This window comes from Tupaia chinensis, unplaced genomic scaffold (genome assembly GCF_000334495.1).
Source record: "Tupaia chinensis unplaced genomic scaffold, TupChi_1.0 Scaffold147351_1, whole genome shotgun sequence".
Lineage (NCBI taxonomy): Eukaryota > Metazoa > Chordata > Mammalia > Scandentia > Tupaiidae > Tupaia > Tupaia belangeri.
Window position 1 is genome coordinate 680,779 of NW_006207202.1, and position 7,286 is coordinate 688,064.

A 7,286-nucleotide genomic window follows, 5' to 3' on the forward strand; every position below is an offset into this window, starting at 1 on the left:
CAAGCTGCCAGGTACGGGACGCGAACTGCGGTCCACCATGTGGAAGTCTTGTGCTCTAAATCATCATGCCACCTGCCGGCCCCAACATAGTCCCAGACCTGGTGGCTTGCCTTCTCCCTTTCCCTCTCTCTATCTCTCTTGCTCTTGCTCTGTCCCTCTCTGCTCAAATTAAACTAACTAAATAAAATAATCCTTTAAAAAAAGAGAGAATGAAATGTTTAAATGAAAATAAAGTGCAAGTAAAAGTAGTCTGAATGACAAAAGTCTCTATTTAAAAATAAGTTCCCTACTGAGAAGAATGGAATTGATTATGACTTGTTTGTAATAAAAGGATGCAGGTTTAATATTGTTCCTAAAAATGAAGAAATTCTCCATCAAAAGGCAATTATCTTTTCAAAACGTTGATATTAACCAGCACTGAGAACGCCAAAGCCATATGTATGTGGGTGGAGAGAGCAAAAGATTTTAAACTGCCTTCTCGGCTGCTGGTGTTTATCCCTTTATCACACGAAAACGGTCATCACTGTTCAGAAGCAGCGTTTCGTTACAACGATGTGTGTGTAAATTCAGTGCTCAAAAAGTCACACCAGAGGTCCCTGTCACCTTCATTGTTTATTGAATGTGACAGGAGGTTCAGGGAGCCTGGAGCCTGGGGTCTTGTAATCGGTGACCTAGTCACGCCTGGAAGACAGCTAAGGCAATGCCTTCTTTAACCAACCCATACCTCCTTTATCCAGAGACGAATAATGGTAGTGAGATGTCCTTATTGTGTGATGCAGGCTTCCAACAGATCTCATTTATTTCTCATAAAGAAAAGTGGAGGCGGGGCCAGCAGGTGGTGTGGCGGTTAGGGTGCTGGGCGGCCCTGTGGCTTAGCACAGTTTGAGTCCCGGACCTGGTGGCTTGCTTTCCCACTCTCTCTCTGTCACTTCCCAATGAGTGTGTGTGCCCTGTAGCAAATTTAAAAATAATAATAATGATAAATAAAAGAACAGAACAGGCACTCTTATCACCCCCACTTTCACTGGGAGTCAGTGAAAGACCGTGCTCAAAGTGGCATGGGGTTTCGTAGGGATGTGGGACTTGCAGCTAGGCAGCCTGGTTCTATGACCAGCCCTCTGAACCCCTCTGTCTTATCGCCTCCTTGTAAGAAAGGGAGTTTGGCGTGCTGGCTAGATTTATCATGCCCATTATCCAGTAACTGAAATGCATAACTTTATTATTATTACTTTTTAATTTGCTCTACGGCATATTCACTGACTGAAGAAAGAGAGAGCAGGGGAACCAGCAGTTAGCGTAATGGCTATGTCGCTGGACTCCCACATAGTCGACCGCGGTTCACGTCCCGGATCCGGTGGCTTAAAACTCACGCCGGGCGCGTGTGCATGTGTGCCCAAGATCCCGAGAGGAGAATGGGGGAGAAGGGATTGTGGTGTGACCATCCCCTGTGGGGGGTGATTTCTTGCTTTCTGTCTCTATGTCTCTGTCTGTCTGGTGAGCGCACGCACTGTATAGTGAAAATCTCTCCAAAAAAAAAAAGAGAGAGAGAGAGCGGGAAAATGAGAACTCACCTATCAGGGGAAATGGCCACACCACAATCCCTCCTCCTCCATTCTCCCCTCAGGATTTGGGGCACACACACACACACACACACACACACACACAGCCAACATGATTTTTAGGCTGCTTGGTCCGGGACTCAGACCACACAGTCAGCCATGTGGGATTCAGTTGCTTTAACCACCATACCACCAACTGGCTCATAACTGTACATTTTTGAAAGACATGGGACCAGCAGTTGGTGTAATGGCTATGTCGCTGGACTCCCATGTAGTTGACCACGGTTTGAGTCCCAGACCCAGTGGCTTAAGCTCATGCCAGGCACGTGCGCGCACGTGCGTGCTCAAGATCCCAAGAGGAGAATGGAGGAGAAGGGATTGCGGTGTGGCCCCAAGGGGGTGATTTCTCGCTTTCTGTCTCTCTTTCTCTGTCTTTCTGGAGAGAGCACACATGCCCTATAGCAAAAAAAAAAAAAAAGACTATCCGTATCTTTCCTAAAAGAGCAGAGAGTGTGTCCCCTTTGGGAATCCTACTCTGCTCTTTGGGGCCTGTATCTTTCCTCCAGGGACCCCCAGCTTCCCCCCCTCAGGTCACCTTAATTCTGGAGCCTCCACACTATAGCACTCTGTGACCCCTGCACCCTGCCAGACCACCTCAGCCCACTTCTGCGCCTCACTTTCCAGTGGCTGATGACACACGAGGTACCCTTACTAAATGTGGCCTTCATCTGTCAAAACAGAACAATGATACAGCTGGAGCGTGTTCTCCTCTGGGCCTTTCCTCCCAGAACCATCAGAGACATAATCCAAGAAGTGATTTATTCAGATCTGTGCTTTAAAAAGAGCCCTTTGTGCTCCTACTTCTGGGAAAAGGGATTTGAGGCCGAGGGAACTGCGCAGGCAAAGGCCAGGAGGTGAGAAAGTGCAGGTGCCTTTAGAGAGCACTGGAATGGTCTGACTGGCAAGGACGGCCAGTGAGGCTTGGAAGAGAAGATGGCAGCTTTTGTCATGCTAAAACTTGCACTTAATTATGAAATAACTGACTATAATGGGGAGCAGCAGACGTCATAACGGTTAATCACTGGACTCCCACTTGGTCGATGTGGTTTGAGTCTGGGACTTGACAAGTAATGTAAAACTCACTTTGAGGGGACCAGCAGTTGACGTAATGGCTTTGTCGCTGGCCTCCCATGTAGTTGACCGCAGTTCGAGTCCCGGACTCAGTGCTTTAAACTCATGCTGGGCGCGTGTGCATGTGTGCTCAAGATCCCGAGAGGAGAATGGAGGAGAAGGGATTGCGACGTGGCCATCCTCCCTGGGGGGTGATTTCTCACTTTCTGTCTCTCTGTCTCTCTCTGTCTTTCTGGTGAGCGCACACACCCTATAGCAAAAACCTCTCCAAAACAAAACAAAACAAAAAAACAACTCGCTTTGGGTGTGTGTGTGTGCGCGCCCCAAATAACAAGAGAAGAATGGAGGAGAAGAGATTGCAGCACGGCCATCCCCCCAGGGGGTGGTTTCTTGCTTTCTATCTCTCTGTCTCTGTCTCTCCAGAGAGTGCATGTGCCCTATAGCAAAAATCTCTCAAGAATAAATAAATAAATAAACGAATATAATAACACTTAAAGATTATGAAGCTTAGAGTCAGCAGGTGGCTTAGTGGCTATGGCACTGACTCCCACGTGGCCAACGGCAGCTCAAGTCCCAGACCTAGCAGCTTGCTTTCACACTTTCCCTCTCTCTCTCTCTCTCTCATCTTTCTTGGTGGGTACACATGCCATCTAGAAAAAAAATTTTTAAATAATAATAATACATACATAAAATTAAATAGATAATTTAAAAATATTATGAAACTTAGTAGTCAGGATGGGCTAAGTTATGCTATGGTAACAAACAGCCCCAAATCTCAGTGACTCCAAACTACACAAATCTATTTCTTGCTCAGATTGGGCCTCATTGATGGCTGACTGTGGGCTTGGCATGACTTCTTTGTTGTCCTCACTCATGGCCTCATGCTGGCAGAACAACTCCATCTAGAATATTGCAGGTCACAGTAACTGAGGTGTCTCAGTCTGCTCAGGATGTTAGAACAAACTTGCACAGACTAAGTGCCTTAAACAACAGAACTCTATTTCGTCACAGTCCGGAGTCTGGCAAGTCCAAGATCGAGGTTCTGGCAGAGCTCAGTTTGTAGTGCAGACTCTCTCTCTGGTTTGCAGATGGCTACTTTCTTGCTGTGTCCTTCCAAAGTAGAGACAGAGATCTCTGGAGTCTCTTATTTCTTTCATTTGTTTATTTATTTTTAAAGAGGTTTTTGCTATAGGGCACATACACTCACCAGATACACATAGAGAGACAGAGAGGGGCAAAGTGAGAAATCACCCCCTAGGGTGGATGGCCATGCCATAATCCCTTCTCCCTTCTTTTTTTCCCCCTTGGAGAGATCTTTGTTATAGGTCACATGCACTCACCAGAGAGAAAGAGAGAGATAGAAAGCAAGAAATCACCCCTCAGTGGGGATGATCATGCTGCAATCCCTTCTCCATTCTTCTCTTGGCATTTTAGGCACACACACACACACACACACACACACACAATCCCAACGTGAGTTTTAAGCCAAAGGGTCTAGGACTCGAACTGCAGGACTCGAACTGCAGTTGATTATGTGGTAGTTCAGTGACATAACTGCTATACCATCTGCTGGTCCTCCTTCTCCTCCATTCTCCTCTTGGGATTTTGGGTACACACACACACACACATGCCTGGCATGAGTTTCAAGCTGTCAGGTATGGAACGCAAACTGTGTTCAGCCATGTGGGGGTCCAGTGCCACAGCCACTATGCCACCTGCTGGCCCGTCATTTCCTCTTTTATAAGGACATTGGTTTGGTTTTGTTTTTAGAGATTTTTGCTGTAGGGTATGTGTGCTCGCCAAACAGAGAGAGACAGAAAGCAAGAAATCAACCCCTGGAAGGATGGCTATGCCACAATCTTTTCTCCTCCATCTTCTCTTGGGATTTTGCACATGCACACACACACGCCTGGTGTGAGTTTCAAGCCGCCAGATCTGGGACTAGAATCATGGTCAACTACGTGAGAGTCCAGCTACGTAACCATTACGCCATCTGCAGACCCACGAGGACACCAGTTCTATCAGGTTAGGGTTTTACCCTCATGTCTTCGTTTGCCCTTAATCACCTCCTTAAAGGCTGGCCAATATATCACAGGAGATCAAGGGGCTTCAACATGCGAGTTTGACATGGAGTAGGAGAGTTGGGGCACAGTTTATAGAAAGAGGGAAATGAGCTCTGGGGGATCAGGCAGTGGTGGGTAATCAACATTTTTGAACCTTGGCACGGTGCAGGCGCTGTCCTGCGGCCGTCCGTATATTAGGCACTGGGGAACAATTGGAGACTTTAAACCAGAAAATGGTCCAATCAGAGCCGCCCGAAGTGGAGCTCAGCGGGTAGGAATGAGACCGTCCTACCACCGAGCCTTGGCTTCATCGCCGATGTGCCGTGTGAATTCACCTGTGGGTCTTCACATCTCTGAGCCTCTGTGTCCACATCTACAAGATGAATACTTTTGGCCCACCATATACATGAAGGGTGTAGAAGCGGGAACCTGGCCATCAGAGAGGCAGCGTTGCATCACGGCTAAGCTTGCAGGCTTTGAAATCAGCCAGGCCTGGGTTTGAATCCTGCTCTGTTGTTTTTTATTTCTGTGGCCTGGGACAAGGGTATGTGTATACACACACACACACGTGCCTGTGTATGTGTGAAATACTTACCACATGTCAGGCCCTGTGCGAAGTGAGCACATTACATGGAATCAACTGGAATTGGAACCCAGGCAGCTGGCCTTCAATAGCCCTCCGTGGCCGCCATGCCAGTGTGGAAAGGTCACGTATCTATAACTCCCCTAGGACAAATTTCATGAGGGTAAGGACCATAGATTCCATTCCACTCTATTCCTTGTTTTAGTACCGTCCCTGGCACAGACTCGGTGCTCATTAAGTGCTGGCTGAATGACTAATTGACTCATGGAATAGATGAAGGTAGAGGATGTTTATGAAGCCGCCTCTACCGGACCCACACCCATTTAAGCCTGTTGCTAGTCGAGGATGTTCGTGAGCCTCAACAACTCACTGGAGAATATTTGGAATGTTTTATGAGATTCCTTTGACATCACAAATTGACCACATTTTCTAGATGTTTCCTCTCCTTCCTATGTCAAATATAGTTACCGTCTGTCTAATACAAACGTGTACCGGTCAGGTTAGGCAAGACTATGATGATAAATAATCCCCTAAACTCAGTGACTTAACAAAACGAGATTTATTTCTCACGTGTGCCAAGTCCAGGCAACTTTCCAGTCCAGCCGCTTTATATGGTGACCCAGGACCTCGACTCTGCCATCTCAACGTGTGGGCTCCCCGGCGTGCCACCAAAGGGGATGGGACAGGCTCGAGAATTTGTGGCTCTCTCAGCCCCGAAGCAGCAGAGGTCACGTCTCGCAATCCCTGGGCCGGAGCTAGTCACAGGGCCTTGCAGAACTGGGAGGAGCCTGGGAAGTGTGGTTCTCCCTGTGCCCAGGAGGGAGAAGAGGGTCAGACCCGCGGAGCCACAGGTCTCTACTACAGAAGTAGTGCACTCAATTCTTTCTTCTTTGCACACACAACACACATGAACCCCCTTTCCAAGAGACAAAACCTAATGTGTAGCCCTGGCTTCCAGCGCAGGCTCTTGAGGGATGCCCGAAGGACTCTGTCAGGTCTTGAAGTGCCCTTCCTGGTCCAGGGGTGTATGAGTTTAAAAGACAAGGTGCCGGAACCAGCAGTTAGTTAATGGCTACGTCACTGGACTCCCATGCAGTCAACCATGGTTTGAGTCCCAGACTCGGTGGCTTAAACTCACGCCGGGCGCATGCGCGTGCGTGCCCAAGATCCCGAGATGAAATGGAGGAGAGGGGATTGCGGTGTGGCCATATCCCCTGGGGGGTGATTTCTCACTTTCTGTCTTTCCGGCTCTCTCTTTCTGGCGAGCGCATGTGCCCTATAGCAAAAACCTCTCAAAAAAAGACAAGGTGCCTGGTCTCCCAACACTCCAGGATAAGGACACGATAAAGACTCTCTCTCGCTGGGAAGAGAGAGACTGGGAGGAGCCCAGCGGTCACTGGTCTGGGACCCTGCTGAGTAGACTATGCCAAGGGACGGAGTGGGGCCTGACCCTGCTCTCTGGAAGGAGCTCCCCTTTCTACTGCTCTCTGGGGTGCTCGGCTCAATCATTTGAAGACTCTGCCTTTTCTGTTGCCTCTTTGGTCCTGTCTGAAGTGGGAATTGTGTGTTCTGCCCTCCCTGATGACTGTGTGGGTTTCTATGGAAGTTGCTGTTGTTTTAATTAATTAAATTCCTTTCTATGAATAAGAGACAGACACCCTCAACAAGTCTTCTCTTTGCAGTCCTCCGCTAGCCCTGGGCATGCCCAGGGTGTCCAGGCAGACCTGAGCTGTGAACGCCATATGGCCTCCAGCATAGCCCAGCGGCACCCCTGCTGCCTGCATCGCGGGGCCGGCCACCGGGCCACTGCCTGTGGAAATGTTAAGTTTCAAATAGCCACAGCCTTTTTAAAGACAAGGCTCGTGCTTTCTTTGGCATGACTGTTCTCTCAAAATTTCTTTTTTTTTTTTTTTGGAGAGGTTTTTTCTTTTTGGGGGCATGCGCTCACCA